The 17,613-nt window shown below is 44.3% G+C and overlaps 1 pseudogene across 1 annotated transcript; it reads left to right on the forward strand.

Annotated features, from left to right (window-relative positions):
- The first annotated feature begins 4,328 nt into the window (after nt 1–4,328).
- LOC311285470 (trace amine-associated receptor 13c-like) lies at nt 4,329–5,387 on the forward strand (annotated as a pseudogene). Its single transcript has one exon. The product of its transcript is annotated as a trace amine-associated receptor 13c-like (transcript).
- Nucleotides 5,388–17,613: the final 12,226 nt, after the last annotated feature.

Raw genomic sequence — 17,613 nt, forward strand, 5'->3', positions numbered from 1 at the left:
CTTACTACAGTGCTTAACTGAGTGAGGGAGGGCTGAGCGAGTTTCGCGGGACTCATGTCTGCGGGTAAATGTGGGCGGGACGCGGGCACATTCACTGCTTTGGACGCGCTGTCTGCCTGAGCAGAGCGAGCGCACACAGGTCTCGTTTTTACAGAGAGCCTGTGGTCCGTGAGACATAGTGTATGTGGGCACTGGGAAGTGGGCACTTTCACTATATTTGAAGCGCAATCGATCTGAGTCGATTTTATGTGCGCGAGCCCTAAGTGTAGGGCTGTGCTTATGTGTAGGGATGGGCACTGAGGAGTGGGCATCGACACTACATTTATAGCACCATCGGCCGTGGCCGGGACTGTGATCGACCCGAGTCGAATATATGAGCGCGGGCCCTGTGTGAAGGGCTGTGCTAGTGTGTAGGGATGGGCACTAGCAGTGGGCATCTTCTCTACACATATAGCATCATCGGCCGTGCTCGTGGGCAGCAAAAAACACGTCTGCAGTTGCCTCTCGGGGAACAAACAGAGTGATTTGCATTCGGCGGCATAAATATTTTCTGCCGGCCGGCCTGGGGTTCGAACCTCCGATCGCCCGCGCGCAAGTCTAAGAATCTACCACTGGACCACAGTGAAGATACATTGACAAAGTCAGCGCGAGTATTATCCGCACTGGCGTTTGCTTGTCAGGCATGTACCACGTGCTTGTGGGCAGCAAAAAAAACACATCTGCAGTTGCCTCTCGGGGAACAAACAGAGTGATTTGCATTCGGCGGCATATATATTTTCTGCCGGCCGGCCTGGGGTTCGAACCTCCAATCGCCCGCGTGCAAGTCTAAGAATCTACCACTGGACCACAGTGAAGATACATAGACGGCATGTACCACGTGCTCGTGGCCAGCAAAAAACACGTCTGCAGTTGCCTCTCGGGGAACAAACAGAGTGATTTGCATTCGGCGGCATAAATATTTTCTGCCGGCCGGCCTGGGGTTCGAACCTCCGATCGCCCGCGCGCAAGTCTAACAATCTACCACTGGACCACAGTGAAGATACATAGACAAAGTCAGCGCGAGTATTATCCACACTGGCGTTTGCTTGCAGGCCTGTACCACGTACTCGTGGGCAGCAAAAAACACGTCTGCAGTTGCCTCTCGGGGAACAGACAGAGTGATTTGCATTTTCAGAACGCCTGCAAATGTGAGAAGAGTGGAAATCGCCCAGATTCAGCGGGGCTGAAAACACTCCATTCTCTTTCGCCAGTGACGCGCGGGAACCGTAGAAACGGTGTTCGGTTGCAGGCAAGCGGGTACTACGCGCTCGCTGGCTGCAAAATGCATCTCTGCAGTCGCCTTCAGGGGACTTACAGAGCAAAGCATTGGCGGCATAAATATATATGCCGCTAGACCGGGATCCGAACCTCGGTCTCCCGCATGGAGACACTATGATTCCACCACTGAGCCACAGGGGGATACAGGCTTTGAAAGCGGCGTCAACATGTATTCTTCGGCGTTTGCTGGCAGGCAAGCGTGTAACAGACTCACTTTCTGCAATAATATTTCCAGTCGCCGAACAGGGAACTGAGAAATGTGAGAGAAAAGAGTTCAGACCGACCAACGGTGGGACTAAGAACACTCTTTTCTCCTTCGCCGGTGAATGACGCGTGCAGAGGCAGGGTAGCTTTTCTTGTAACGTAAAGAAAAACTAATCCCGCCGTCCGCTTCCAGGAAGGGCAGCCTCGGAAAGGATGCCTGGCGAGTCCTCAGAGTCACCGTAGGCAATTGGCTCGGAGCGAGCGCGAGCGCTGCCTGAGAAGGCGTCTTGAAAAAGACGCAGCTCTTTTAGGGGTGAGTGTTGCAGCGAACACACACACACACACACAGAAAACAGAGCAATAACAATAAAGGATATAGGCGTCGGAAAGCGCAGCAGGTACGGCTGCCTGTAGAAGGCGGCGTTGGCCAGCGGCTTCGAGGGCTCGTCCCGCTGAAGTGCTTGCTTCGAACGACGCTTGCTTCCGTGATCCAGCGATGCGTGCGCTTCGCTGAAGAGATAAAAATCAAGTGAATAAGCCTTCTCGAGCTCCTTATATAGAGGTTAGCCACACCCGTCTCGGCGGGAAATGGCTAGGAGGGCGCGAAGCGTCCTCATTGGCCTGACGTCACCTCAGGCCTCGCTCGATAGGCTTATGCAGTTGCTGCAGAGCAGCCAATGAGCGAGCAAGCCGTCTCGCCATAGCTAAGCACTGCCGCAACGCGTTTTACATTTATGAAAATTAAGGATAATTTTTTGCTTCAGTATTTCGTGAAAAGAGACTTTTCCCGTAGCGTTTTTACAAAAACGCAGTACGAGAGGACTCTCGTAAGAGAACCATTGCTAACAGAATAACACAATGATTGGAAGCACTTATTCCTTCCTCTTATAGCAATCATGTGCTGATGATATGATTAGTAAAATTATGTTAGCCGGTCATTTGGTGCCAAGGACAAAAACAGTGAAATTTGGGGTTTTGTGATAAAAACTTTTTGCAAATATGTAAAATGCCTCTGATCACTCTGCACAATAATCTAGAAAAATGTGAATCAACATCATAACAACTGATGCAGCAAAATTTTCAAATTTGGCCACAGCTGTACCCTGTCATTCAAGTGGGAAGTGGGACCATAATAACGTTCCCTTTTTGGAAGGTGATTTATCTGCTAGACAACATGAGGGTCAACATTAGGAGTCTCATGCTCATCTGAGGAGGATGCCTTATAATCAGGGTCCTCTTCAACATTATCGTCTATCTCAGACACATCCTCTGTCACTGTCACTTTCAAAGAACTATGACAAAATCTAATTGACAGAAAACCTTTGCTTAGAGTTAATTTTCAATTGAGAAAGAGCATAAAGAGAAATGGTTTATAAGGCTTCTGTGGACTCTTATATATTTGCTCCTCCCCTATATTATGTTTTCCCCTCCCCCATGGCACAAAATATTGTTTTTGCAAGTTCTTGCAAGAATCATGTTTTCCCTTCACTGGAAATAAATAATTGGCACTGGAAATATCTATATTCTTGTGAGAATTATGATTCCCCCCTCCACTATATCGTATGAACTATCAGTGGTTCTCGCAATACTTCAGGTAGGCCTATATGGTAATGTTAGGTTAGGGCCCTAAAGCAGAGGGAAGTTTTTTGAAGATCATAAAATCTTAAGTTATAATTGTCACGGTGTGGTGCAGGCTGAAGAAGACAAAGGAGAATCAAGTTCCAATGCAAACTTTTACTCACAATATAAATAATACAGGTACATAGAAGACGGGCAGAAGGTTCACAATACAAACACAGATGAACACTGATTAACAGAACACAGATGATACAGATGATGATGATGATGATGATGAACTAAACACAGGTGATACAGATTAACTGATATGGATAGGGGGATCAGGAGGAGGACAAAGAGCAGGTGAAGGCAGACAGAAGGGAGGAGCGACCAGGGTTGAGCAGACAGTGCAGGCGACCAGGGCGGAGTAGGCTGTGCAGGCGGCCAGTGTGGAGACGACGGAGTGAGGAGCCATGGTGGAGGCAGGCTGGCGACTCCAGGGGGCTGACTGACGGGGGCGGAGCAGGTGGGAGAGGAGATCAGCGTGGAGCCAGAAAGCCGACGAGCTCAGGCGAGACATCCGGCGGGACATGGCGAAGCCGCTGGCTCTGGCAACTTAGGTGCAGGCAGGGACACAGAAGGGCACAGTGGAGACAGAGGGAGTGAGAACCAAGGAGGAACAGAAGGGATTGAGGAGTCCAATGGAGCCGGGGGGACGAAGGGACGGCGCGTAGGAGGCGAGGCAGCGGCCATCTTGGTTGAGGGCTCAAGCGGTGAGGCGGCGGCCAACTTGACTGAGGGCTCAGGCTGGTTAGGCATGACGTGAAGATCATGCTGGTCAGACATGACGTGAAAAAGCCTTGGGTCAACCCCAAGAGGGTATCTTAACTACACCAAGGGACCCCTCAGATAAGTTTTAGGAGCCGCTCAAAGGAAGGGTGATCTACAGTGGCTGATTATTACTGAATGAAGCAATAACCACTACACCTGTATTCAGTTCAGTTCCACCTGTGCATTGCTTTCATGTGGAAATACTAAACAATAACAAAACAGTGAAGAAATGAAGCAAAAAAAAAAAAAAAAAACACAAAATGTATTACCTTTTGAACAGTGTAATAGAATCCTAATCTGGACTGAAGAAATTAATTGCATTTCAAAGCTAATGTAAAAAAAAAAAAAAAAAAACATCCTAGTATGTTGCATCATCAGTGGGCAGTAGATGGGTGGGCTGTCTGATTCAGACTATATAAATGAAAGGACAGTAAGGAGAGCAGAACAAACTCCTAACAGGAGGAGACTCACTCATGGCCTATGAGACAGAGGATCATGAGACTCATTACTGCTTTCCTGCCATCAACTCATCATGTATCAAGGGAATGCGCTCTAAACATGAATACAGTATCATGTATGTGTTTGTATCATTGCTGTCAGCATGGACTGTGTTTCTGAACCTGCTGGTGATCATCTCCATCTCTCACTTCAAGAAGCTTCACACTCCAACAAACCTGATTATTCTCTCTCTGGCTGTGGCCGACCTGCTTATGGGACTTGTCATGCCCATAGATGCCACCAGACTTATTGAGACGTGTTGGTACTTTGGAGACACTTTCTGTAAACTGTTTATTATAATCCTTGGATTGGTCTTCTCATCATCTCTCAGTAATTTAGTATTAATTGCTTTTGATCGTTATGTGGCTGTGTGTCACCCTTTACAGTACCCACAGAAAATAACCACAACTAAAACCTTAATAAGCATCTGTCTGAGCTGGGTTTGTTTCTCAACTTATAATGCTACAATTGTAATTAATAATGGATTTTTAGACACTTCAGTCAGAACAGACATGTGTTATGGAGAGTGTTCTATTATGATGGGTTTTGCCTGGGGAGTTATTGATCTGTTCATGTCTTTTATTTTTCCTTGTACCTTCATCATAACTTTATATTTGAGGATTTTCTATGTTGCACATCAGCAAGTGAAAGTTATAAACGCTCTGATTAAGGGTGGTAAATGTGTAATGGAAGGATCAGTGAGGAGGAAATCTGAGAGTAAAGCTGCTCTGACATTAGGAATCATTGTGATAGTTTATCTGTTTTGCTTTATTCCATACTATATCTGTTCTATATCAGTAATCTCTTCCACAACCATAAATCTATTGACATGGGTTGTGTATACAAACTCAGGTCTGAATCCTCTGGTCTATGCTTTATTTTACCCCTGGTTTAAAAAGACAGTTAAACACATCTTAACTCTGAAAATATTTCAGCCAGCATCCTCTCTGGTCAATATTTTTACAGAGCATCAATTGTAATTAAACTGGTAAAGCTGTCCCTTATAAAGGATATGATTATCTTTGTATGATTTACATTTGTAATTTACACTACATGTATCTTAGTATGTAGCTTATTTCAGAGAGTATTTTTTCTGCATTTGATGTTCAAATTTAATAATTAAACTTATTTCCACACACATTGAAATTAAGTGACACAATGCTCATACATTTAATTAAATTAGCTTATTAAATAAACTAAGCAAGCAGCATAAATCCTCAATGTACTGGAATAAATGGTAAAGGTAGATATTATGCGCTTTATGCTTAATCACTTTCATCAGTCATGTTGCAACTGTGTTATTAAAGATCAAAAACATAATGACAAAAAAAGGACAGTAAACTAAACTCAGTAGAAAAGTGATGTCCTCTAACTTTCAGAAAGTGTCTTAATGTATAAACATTGGTATGAACAAGACATAAACTAAACAAGTTTCACAGACATTTGACGAACAGAAATGAAACAATGAGTCCCTGAACAGTATCAAAATTAGCAGTCATATCTGGTGTAGCCAGAAGCTGCTTTAAGGACCACAGAGCATACCCTACTCTTCCACCAAGGCTCTCAAAGTTCTCAAACGTGGTTCCAGGATTAGAAATCACAGTTTGTGTGTGTGTGTCCTGATAAACCAAAACGCCCCCTCAAAGATAGTAATATCAGAAATGTTTGACCTTGTGGAGATATTTTTTTATGGTCCCCATGAAGAAAACATGTTATAAATTATGCTAAATAATGTTTTTTGAAAATGTAAAAAGGGGATATAGTTTGTACAATATAAAAATCATGACGTCTACCCTAGTTAAAAAAAAAGTATACTTTATTGTATTTGAAAAATATTCCCTTTATCAACAGTACATTGCAAATATACTAACAAAAATTGTACTATCTTTAAATATATTAAAAGTATATTATTATATTATTAAAAGTATATATTATATTATCATGCTTTTCACAATACAACTTTAAAATAATTGTACTATAGTATATTTTCTAAAAATATTTTTTTAAAGTGTATTTATTTGCACTTTATTAAAAATATATTTTAGGTATTTTAACTGTGTGCTGGAAATGATCATTGTAACAATGCATTGAAATTATACTTTAAAAATACATTATAGTTACAATAGTATTTTGTACAAAGTATAGCTAAGTTTTATTTGTCTAATAATGTACTGATCCCCTCCCTTCCCTGATCTCTCTCTCTCTCTCTCTCTCTCTCTCTCTCTCTCTCTCTCTCTCTCTCTCTCTCTCTCTCTCTCTCTCTCTCTCTCTCTCTCTCACCTCACTTCCTGTCTAGCAACTGTCCTATCTTAATAAAAGGCGAAAATGCCAAATATATATATATATATATATATATATATATATATATATATATATATATATATATATATATATATATATATATATATATATTTATATAAAAATAAAAACTATATATAAATACACTTATGGTATATTGCCTTTATGTTTCGAAGACACTCATAATGACTTTGTAATGTACTTGTAACACAAATAAAGTACACTTTAATATCACCAATTAAGCATGTAATTAGTCCCTACACAGGCATATACTACTTGAAGTTGGTCCAATTTAGTATACAAAAGTACACTAAAAACACTTAAAGTTATGCTTTACTACAATTTAATTACAACTAAAATATACTTAGTACAAAATTAGTTGTTTCGAAATAGCACACTTCAAGTTCACTAATCATTAACACACTTGAAGTATACTGATAATTAGTCTGGCTGCAAGTATACTCAGCATATTTTATTTTCACCTGGGTATATCCCCATAAAACATGGACACCCAACATGTGTGGTGCGTGTGTATATACAGTATTCATTCATTTACACACACACACACACACACACACACACACACACACACTCAGGTGTGTGTTCACTCTTCACTCTGTTCATGTCTGCTTATTGCTGATTTTTTTTTTTTTTTTTTGTGCACATTTATTTGGCATTATTGCAATTAAACAAGACACTTCAAAAGACCTCAAACAACAACAACAAAAATTAAACTTTGGCAAAAATGCTATTTTAATGTATTTTAAAATGTTTAGTATATACATTCACAAAATATACATCACAAAAGCTGTTATAAGAGCAGTTAGCCACATCCAGAAAATGAATGGATCTCTATGGGCCTTTGATGGATTTATATGGTGAATTAGATGAGAAGAATTAAAGTTAAGGAAAGCGAAAGTGAGAATTCAGAAACCAGAAATGGGGTTAAAGGAAAATGGTTTAGATCACTTCACACTGCATACACACAAGCTGTAGTTAAAGGCTTCATGCAAATTAAGCTAACAGCTAACTGTTGAAGTTATTAGTTAGCTTAGCCTAAGCTGAAGGGCTGCTAGGTTGGGTTAGCTAAGCCACCTAGGCTGGTTTGTTTACAAAATGGCGTTGGAAGGTAACACTTGTGCCAACTAGAGTTAGCACTTCCTGTGACAAGTCGTTGTAATGGGAACCAATGCACTTCAGATTTTCAGCGAGTGAAACACAGTTTTGAAAATATGCTTAAATGTGTTAAGACTCTTTCAATTATAGAAGAGATGTCAATTCAAGCCATCATTTATCTGCATTTAAACAAGCCAGCAACTATCGACCTTAATGCGGTATCGCATGTTGTGTCCTATTCTGACCGGAATTATCAAATGCACACTTTTAGGTTGATAGTGGTTTAAGCTCATAACCTTTGTTTAATCATGCCTGCATTCTCCACCAATATGTAGCAAATGAACTCTATGAAATATTAAAGGGCCCCTATTATGGATTTTTGAAAATGACCTTTCATGTAGTGTGTAACATAGCTCTAAGTGAATGAAAACATCCTGCAAAGTTTTAAATCTGAAAGTGCACCATATAAAGTGATTGTCTTTCAAAAGTAAGAGTCGACTCTGAGTCAATTAAATGAATCGGTTTTCAAACGAGTCATAAGCCATTTCGTTGTGACGTCAAGACGAAACATTAGCATATTGCGCGCGCAGACACCAGGAAAAATTGAACGCCCTCAAACCTGCAGCTGATTCCTGTGGATACTGGATAGCATCATGTTGAGGAGAAGCTGTGCTCTACAATGTGAAGGTAAAGCCAGTTTTTTTTTTTTTTTTCACTGCCCAAGGATGAGCATGTGAAGAATCAGTGGTTAAAATGAATCTTTACCACGATACCACAGCAGTATAATCCTAAACTTTTGCTGTGTTCCCTTTATTTTACTGACGTCTCAAATCTTCTCAAATCTCGGAGTTCAATGCAGGATTCGCAAACCGCTTGCTCTTGAAAGATGGTGTTCAAAATGCTTAGTTTTGAGTTTTATATTTTGTAGGTCTCCTGCTTCTGGCTAACTAACATTATTACTGTCTTACTGAAATACTTATGCTGATCAGTTGTGGGCCACTATCATGGATGGCAGTATTTCAGATACATGTAATTAAAAATACGTATTTGAAATACAACATTTTTTGTATTTTGTATTTTAAAGCCTTTGGAAAAAATCAAATGTAATTTGTATTTAAATACATTTAAGATGAGTATTTTTGTATTTTCAAAATACATAAAATACTTTTTGCCAGTCAACCTCTTTATCAGGGTATTGATTTTGTGCATCACCTAGTTCAGACATTCACTAGCTCAGCATTGGATCAGTGATTTTTTTTTTTTATAAGGTGAGAATGTCATGATCAATTCTACTTGTTGATTAAAGTAAAAATAGTGCATTATTCACTTCAGTTAACATGAAAGAATAAAAGAGCACAGACAAGTGGGAAAATAGCATTAGCCAATCAGTCTTGACCGGTTGTTTAAACTAGTACTGTACTTTACAGTACTAGTAAGAGCAAGTAGTCTAATCTATGATTAGAGACTCCGGTATGAGCTTGAGACACGGACAACTTTACGTGTGACATGAACAAGACTTTATTAACTAGACTAAACACTTAAACTACTCTAACATACATATACATACATGCATACAGTTTACCAAGGGAAAGAGAGCTGAAGCAGAATGCATTCGGATATTTCGAGGTCGGATTCAGGCCTCATTCATATGTGGAATCGGATATGTGCCAATGCGACTGTCATGTAAACAGGCAGATTGGATTTTCGGAGGCATTAGGCAACGTCTCCGCGGTTTTATGACGAGAGAAACCCCGACGTGCATCTGCAAAGGGACGGATGGCCGACGAAACGTTGTGTTGTCGTAGAAGAGGAATGTGAAAAACTGTTGACACAACATATTGTTGTACACAACAAAATTTCGGACCCACTGCTCCTTGTTAAAGCCAATATTTAAACACAATATGCTCCCACCAGTCCTGAGATCTCTCTCACACACAATAACTGAAGCATATGTGCAATGATGGCACTTTTCGTCCTCCTTCGCCTCAAAATCATGGTGATGTTTGGCGAATTTCGCATATATCGCAGAGCTAGCATCAAGCATATTTCGCGTCCGCCCATCTGTGCAAGAGAATTTAACCCTTTAAGCATGCGCGATGTTTCAGATAGTACGGCAAGTGTAAACACATGAATCGGACATGGGTCACAGTTGAAAGAACGTGTAAACGGACGGTCAAAAAAATCAGTTCTGCTCAGGAAGCAGGTCAGACGACAGGGTCCAGAAGCCGGGAGTGCAACCACAGTGCTGAGAGAGAGAGAGAGAGAGAGAGAGAGAGAGAGAGAGAGAGAGAGAGATCAAACAGCTTATTAAAGCAAGGCGCCAGCTCCGTTGGAACTGGAGGAAGGCTGCATCTCAGGAGAAGGAAGGCCTGAAGGTCCTGTGGGACGAGGTCAGACAAAACCTCGCCAGGCTGAGGAGAGTGGAGAGGATTAGAAGGAGGAGGAAGAGAAGAGAGAAAGAGAGAACCAACTTTTTCAGAGATCCCTTCAAGTATGGCAAGTTGAACGTCAGTAAGGAGGAGCTGGAGCAATACATCAAGAGCCAGTACAGTGACGACAAACGAACATCACAGCTTGGTTCTCCAGGGTATGTACCACGGCCAGCCCCCCCAACTTTACCGTTCGACAGTTCTCCACCTAAGTTGCGAGAAGTGGAGGAGGTAATCAAGAAGGCAAGGTCAGCATCAGCCCCAGGGCTGAATGGGCTTCCCTACAGGCTTCCCTACAAGAACTGCCCGCAGGTAGTCAAGGCACTGTGGAAGCTAATGAAAACAGCTTGGAGGAAGCAGCAAGTCCCAGCAGAGTGGCAGCAAGCCGTCTGTGTATTTATTCCCAAGGAGCAGAGCATCAGCCAGTTCAGAAGCGTTGCCTTGTTGAATGTAGAGGGAAAGGTTTTCTTCTCCGTTCTGGCAAAGAGAATGACCAACTTTCTCATGGCAAATGGGTACATCAATACAGGCTGCCAAAAGGCTGGAATCCCCGGCTTTCAAGGATGCATTGAGCACTCTTCTCTGATTTGGGATCAGATCCAGCGCGCCAGGAGAGAGAAGAGTGATGTGCATGTGGTTTGGTTGGACCTGGCCAATGCATATGGCTCAGTTCCACACAGGTTGATTGACTTCGCAAATTCTTCCATGTCTTGGGTTGTGTAAAGAACATCATCGCCAGATACTTCAGCAACCTGCACATGTGTTTCACACTAGAGGGCTACACGACAGGATGGCAGCAGTTAGAACGTGGAATTGCGATGGGATGCGCCATCTCCCCATCCTGTTTGTGATGGCTTTCAAGGTAATCCTCATAGGGGTCATGCAGGTAGTAGGAGGTATCAAATTACCATCGGTCATGAGGCTACCACCCCTGAGGAGCTACATGGACGATGTGACAAGCATCCTTTAAACGGCTCCTTGTACAAACAGGCTGCTCAGGCGCTTTGATGAACTTCTCACATGGGCGAGGATGAAGGTCAAGGCGGAAAAATCAAGAAGCCTGTCGATAAGGAAAGGCATAGTGCAAGTCCAGGAAAGCTTCGTCGCAGGAGGGGAGCCCATTCCACGGCTGGACGAAAAACCACTGCGAAGCCTGGGGAGGCTGTACACGGCAGACCTGTCAGACAGGCAGATGGGAAAAATAACCAAACATCAACTCGCAGAAGGTCTGGCAAAGATTGAGCAGAGTCAACTGCCTGGGAAGCACAAGGTGTGGTGCTATCAGCACATCCTGTACCAATGTATTCTGTGGCCCCTTAAGGTCTGCGAAATCGCTTCATCACATGTCAGCAGAATGGATAGCCTAGCCAACAACTACATCCGCAAGTGGCTAGGCTTGCCCCGATGCTTTTCAGACGCAGGGCTCTTCGGTCGGAGCATGCTGGAGCTCCCTATCAAATCCATCAGCCTAGGATATAAGCAGGAAAAGGCTCACCTTGTGCTGGAACTAAAGAACTCAGCAGACCCGCTCATAAGGAGTGCGAATGTCCCCATCCGCACAGGCCGCAAATGGAAGGCGCAAGCAGAGGTGGAGTGCGCCATCGCCAGTCTGCAACACCGAGAAGTGATGGGGGCTGTCCAGACCAGTCGTGCTGGGCTGGGCTGGGGAGCAGCGCAGCAATTCTGGTCCAAAGCCACCAAGAGACAGCAGAAGACCATGGTGGTGGACGAAATCACCAGACTGGAGAAGGAGCGCTTCCATCTGAAGGCAATATCCCAGGGCACGCAAGGAGCCTGGACGAGATGGGATGCTACCATCAACAGGCGTATTACCTGGGCGGATATCTGGAGGACGCCTCAATCCAGGCTCAGTTTCCTGTTGAGGGCGACCTACGACACCCTTCCATGCCCTAGGAACCTCACACTGTGGTATGGTGATGAAGTGGGCTGTCATCTGTGCGGGAGCACCAAGGCAAGTCTCCGACACACTTTGTCAGGATGCAGAGTGGCACTGACCCAGGGACGCAGATGGTCTTTCCAAGAGAGATCATGGCTACCACTCTCCGACCAGACATAGTTATGTGGTCCACAGTGGCGAAGCGAGCCCTCCTCATCGAGTTAACCATCCCCTGGGAGGAGAATATGGCAGCAGCCCACAAAAGGAAGCACCAGAAGTACGCCGAGTTAGCAGCGGAATGCAAAGATGCTGGCTGGAAAGCAACTGTTCACCCTGTGGAGATCGGCTGTCGAGGCTTCGTGGGCAAAGCAGCAGTCCAGCTGCTACATGGAGTGGGCATAACAGGCTCAAGGCTGAGGAAAGCCAGGGAGCTGGGAGAGGAAGCGGAGAAAGGGAGCTACTGGCTTTGGTTGAGGAGGAAAGAAATGGGGTGGGGATCATCACCCCAGTGAAGGCAGCTGCAGGGGGTGGCGGGGAGACGTCCCCAGCATGCCACCGGCCCCCCCGCCTGGAGATGTACTGGTCATGGGGGCGAAACATCTATGAACGGCAGTGTCCAGCTGATGACCCTGCAGCTGTCCCAACGGCACCAGAGGAGGTGCGACAGGCTGGAAAGCCAGAGCAGGTAATGCCACCTCACCTGTACAACAAACTGAATAATACTAATGCGTTACAAAGTTAGCAAAATGTAATGTAAATTAACAAATGGGGGACGAATATTGGAGTTTATAGAGACTAAACATGCCACACATATGATTTTGGTTAAACATATTATGCAACAAAGTCTGAAACATTAATCCAAAAGAGTTTAGAAGAGCAAATGAAGACATAGGCCAAACCACATAAAAGGAAAATTATGAGATGGGAAAATTAGATATATGTTAATACATTTCTCACGTGGATATATATAGAATTATAGGATTAAAATGGTTTATTTCTTCTTCTCAGCAAGAATTTAGTGAGAGTCTCAATTCCCTGCAAATTCCTTTTGGGGTCGTAAAATTCTTATCAGTCTCAATGTGTCCTGTAACAGGACACCAGGTTCTGCCAGTGTGTTAGCTTCATTTTGGATGTTAGTTTTTGGGGGAAGTTTCATAGACCTTTGTTGAGTGAGTGAGTTTGCTGGATTATTCATTAAATATAATGAAATATTTGTGTGTGTCTGATTGGTCCAGATGTTACACAGGCTACAAATGAGGATGTACTGAACTGTGAAAATGTTTGACTCGAGGATTCTGGAGGACAACAGGCAAAAAATACTGTATTGCTATACAGACAGCAATTTGTCATGTTTCAAAGATATCAAACCTTAAGTGGAGTACGTTATTTTGTATTTTTTTTTTTTTTTTTTTTGCATCAGTGTTCACTGTGTTTCTGAACCTGCTGGTGATCATCTCCATCTCTCACTTCAATAAACTTCACACTCCAACCAACCTGCTCATTCTCTCTCTGGCTGTGGCTGACCTGATTGTGGGACTGATTGTTATACCTTTAATGGGCATCAGATTCATAGAATCATGCTGGTACTTTGGAGAGACATTTTGTTCTCTATTTTTATTTATTGCTTTTGTGGTTGTTTCTGTCACGGTTTATGAATTCACTGACTCTTCCTGTGTGTATGTGTGGGTGTGATCGGGTTGTCCTTTGAATGTCCCTGCGCCACCCAGATTGACTGTTACCTTCACCATATATATTCTGACTTGTTATCTCACTTTGCGGTTAATAAACCTACTGTTTATTCGCAATTGCATCTCCTGCTTATTTCCATTGTGACAGAATGATCTGACCATCAACATGGATACAGCGAATCCAACAAATCTGAGTGAGTTTTTGTCCCGGAGCGTAGTACAAGCTCTGGTGGCGCAGGTGTCCGAGCTCACCAAACAGATTCAACAACTTCAGAGTCCCGCTGCGCCACCCACACCGCCTGTTTAACTCATTCCTCCGGAGCCCAGTCGTCAGCATGAGCCACGTTTGCCCACCCCAGAGGTGTATTCAGGAGAGCCAAACTTCTATAGAGCATTTCTTACAAAATGCTCAATGTTTTTTTCACTGCAACCTCACACATTCAACAATGAACAGTCTAAGGTGGCCTTTGTTCTTACTCTGCTGACTGGACGAGCGGCTCTGTGAGGAACGGCGGTGTGGGAGAATCAAGACCTCTGCTGCTCCTCATTCCAGGCACTCTCGGAGGACATGAAGAGGGTCTTCGACTGTGCGGTGGCGGGGCGAGAGGTGGCTAGGCTACTCGCCGATCTCAACCAAGGAGACAGATGATTAATACATAGAGTTTTGCACGCTGGCCTTAGAGTGCCATTGGAACGAGGAGGCGCAGTGGGACATGTTCCTGCATGGGCTGGCTGACCGCATCCAAAAGAGATCTACGCGCTGGACATCCCTCAAGGTTTAAATGGACTTATTGAGTTTGCTTTAAGGGTTGATGCTAGCCTAAATCGGGTGGAACGACGTACACGTCCGGCCAGACTCCCTGGGAACTCCGAAGGACCACAAGCCAGCGGCGGGGATGCGGTCAGCCCCGTTTTCGATCACGAGCTAAAATGCAGGTAGGTAGAGCTCGGCTTTCCCGGGAGGAGAGAGAGAGATGGAGATCCAAGGGCCTATGTTTATACTGTGGAGGAGCTGGACACTTCTTGTATTCCTGCCCAGTAAAAGATCGGGCCCAATAGTAAGAATGGGGCTACTATCGGGTGGGATCTCCGCAGAAAAGACCTCATCCTCCCCTCTCCTCCCGGTAAGATTTCAATGGGCAACCCAGTCTCACAGCTGCCAAGCCTTGCTGGACTCAGGAGCGGAAGGTAACTTCATGGACTTAACCTTCGCTCATAAGCTTCAGATCCCCACTACATCACTCACTCACAAGATTTCCGTCAACGCTCTCAATGGCCAAGAACTTCCTAGCATTTCACTCACCACTGAACCCATAACCTTTATCACTTCAGGAAACCACACTGAGAAACTGTCATTTCTACTCCTGGACTCTCCTCTGACACCCATAGTCCTCGGTCATCCCTGGCCGGTGCAGCACAATCCCAGGGTTGACTGGGGACACAATTCTGTGTCAGCTTGGAGTAATTAGTGTTATGCCTCTTGTCTCGTGTCTGCATATTCGTCTGTGTCTGGTTCTGTGTTACAGGAGGAGTCGGTGAATTTATCAAATGTGCCCGTAGAGTGACTATAGATCTACTACCAGGTACGTCTCCGCCCAAAGGCAAGTTATATTCACTTTCTGGTCCAGAAAGGGAGGTCATGGAGAAATACATTTCTGATTCTCTAGCAGCCGGATTCATCCGCCCTTCCTCTTCTCCAGCGGGGGTGTGGTTCATTTTTGTGGGGAAAAAGGATGGCTCTCTGCGACCGTGTATTGATTACAGAGGGTTGAACAACATTACGGTATACTTATCCTTTGCCGTTGATGTCTTCAGCCTTCGAGCGGTTGCAGGGAGCATCCGTCTTCACAAAATTGGATTTACACAATGCTTATCATTTGGTTTGCATAAGGGAGGGGGATGAGTGGAAAACCGCGTTTAACAACCCCAGGGGCCATTTTGTATTTTTGGTCATGCCCTTCGGTCTGTCCAACTCCCCGGCGGTTTTCCAGGCACTCGTCAATGACGTGCTGAGAGACATGGTAGACCAGTTCATAAATGTCTACCTGGATGACATATTGATTTTTTCTTCATCTCTCCAGGAACACGTTCAGCACGTCAGACGAGTGCTTCATAGGTTGCTAGAGAATGGGCTTTTTGTCAAGGCGAAGAAATGCGCTTTTAATGCACAGTCTGTTCCTTACCTAGGTTACATCATCTCGTCTGAGGGAGTGCACATGGATCCCGACAAGATTAAGGCTGTGATTGATTGGCCAAGTCCAGATTCCCGTAAGGCCCTACAGAGGTTTCTGGGGTTTGCCAATTTCTATCGGCGTTTTATTCGCAATTTCAGCCAACTAGCCGCTCCTCTGACTGCCTTGACCTCTTCCAGAACGACATTCAGGTGGTCTGACGGCGCGTCAGAGGTGGGGGTAGGTGCGGTTTTTTCCAAACGCTCTTCCACAGACGACAAGATGCACCCTTGCGCGTTTTTCTCCCATCGTCTATCACCCGCCGAACGTAATTATGACATTGGTAACAGAGAGTTGTTGGCAGTCAAGTTAGCGTTAGAAGAGTGGCGTCATTGGTTAGAAGGGTCGGGGATACCTTTTATCGTTTGGACCATTCACAAGAACTTGGAATATATTAGATCTGCCAAAAGACTTAACTCCAGGCAGGCTCGGTGGGCACTTTTTTTCGGTCGTTTTGACTTTTCTCTCTCGTACCACCCAGGTTCCAAAAACATCAAACCCAATGCCTTATCGAGTATTTTTGATCGATCCGAACGCCCGTCTACTCCTGAGTGCATTTTACCATAGACTGTAAAAAAATATGGACGATGCCCCTTCGCTCTCTTCCATTGGTGAGAACTGAAGCCGTCAGTGTCCCGATATGGCGCTGACATCTTGGGGTTTGAGTCTGCGCAGTAGCGATTTCGGGACCAGACCGGCGCAGTAGTGAGCAGGAAGTAAAGCCGCGAAATCAAGGCCCCGCCCTCACTCTCGGTGTAAATTAATTAATTATAGAAATTTAGATATTAAATTTAAAGCTCCAATCTCCTCAGTCCTCAGAAGATCCGGAAAAAAAGTCTGTTGGTGCTTCAGTGACTACTTCGCTCAGATAACCTGTCAATCACAGCTGTCAATCATGACGTCACACCACCGTTTTTATAGCATCAAATAACTAACTAAAAACAAACTTATTTTAAAAACAAACACTTGAATTTACATCAGCGTGATAAAAACTACAGTAAATGACAGAAACCACCTTCGGAAAAAAGATATTTGAAGTGTAATTAAATTGTTTAGTTAGTCTCAAGTCCCGTTGAATAACACGGGGAGGCAGGGTTTATGACCTATACTAGGACCAGTCACCGGGAGGCGATCGAGACGTTTTGGCTTCACTTTTCAGGGCTTGTGCGGCACGCTTGGTCTCCACACTCACATGGGAGATCGAGTCAAGGGGTCAAGACGGCCCTAGAAGGGGTAATGCCTCCGCCCGGTTGCCCACCGAGTCGGTTATTTGTGCCGGAGGAATTACGGTCCGACGTCATTCGATGGGGTCATTGTTCCAACATAGCGTGCCATCCAGGAGTAAACCGTACCAGTTTTTTGGTAAAACAACGATTCTGCTGGCCATTAATGGCTCGTGACATTCGCAATTTTGTTTTGGCTTGCTCGGTTTGTGCCACTGGTAAGACTTCCAATCGACCCCCAGATAGGTTACTCCAACCGCTGTCTGTCCCTTCAAGACCCTGGTCCCACATAGCGCTAGATTTTATCACCGCCCTCCTGCCCTC

The sequence above is a fragment of the Rutilus rutilus genome (genome assembly GCF_951802725.1).
Source record: "Rutilus rutilus genome assembly, chromosome: 25".
NCBI classification, from domain to species: domain Eukaryota; kingdom Metazoa; phylum Chordata; class Actinopteri; order Cypriniformes; family Leuciscidae; genus Rutilus; species Rutilus rutilus.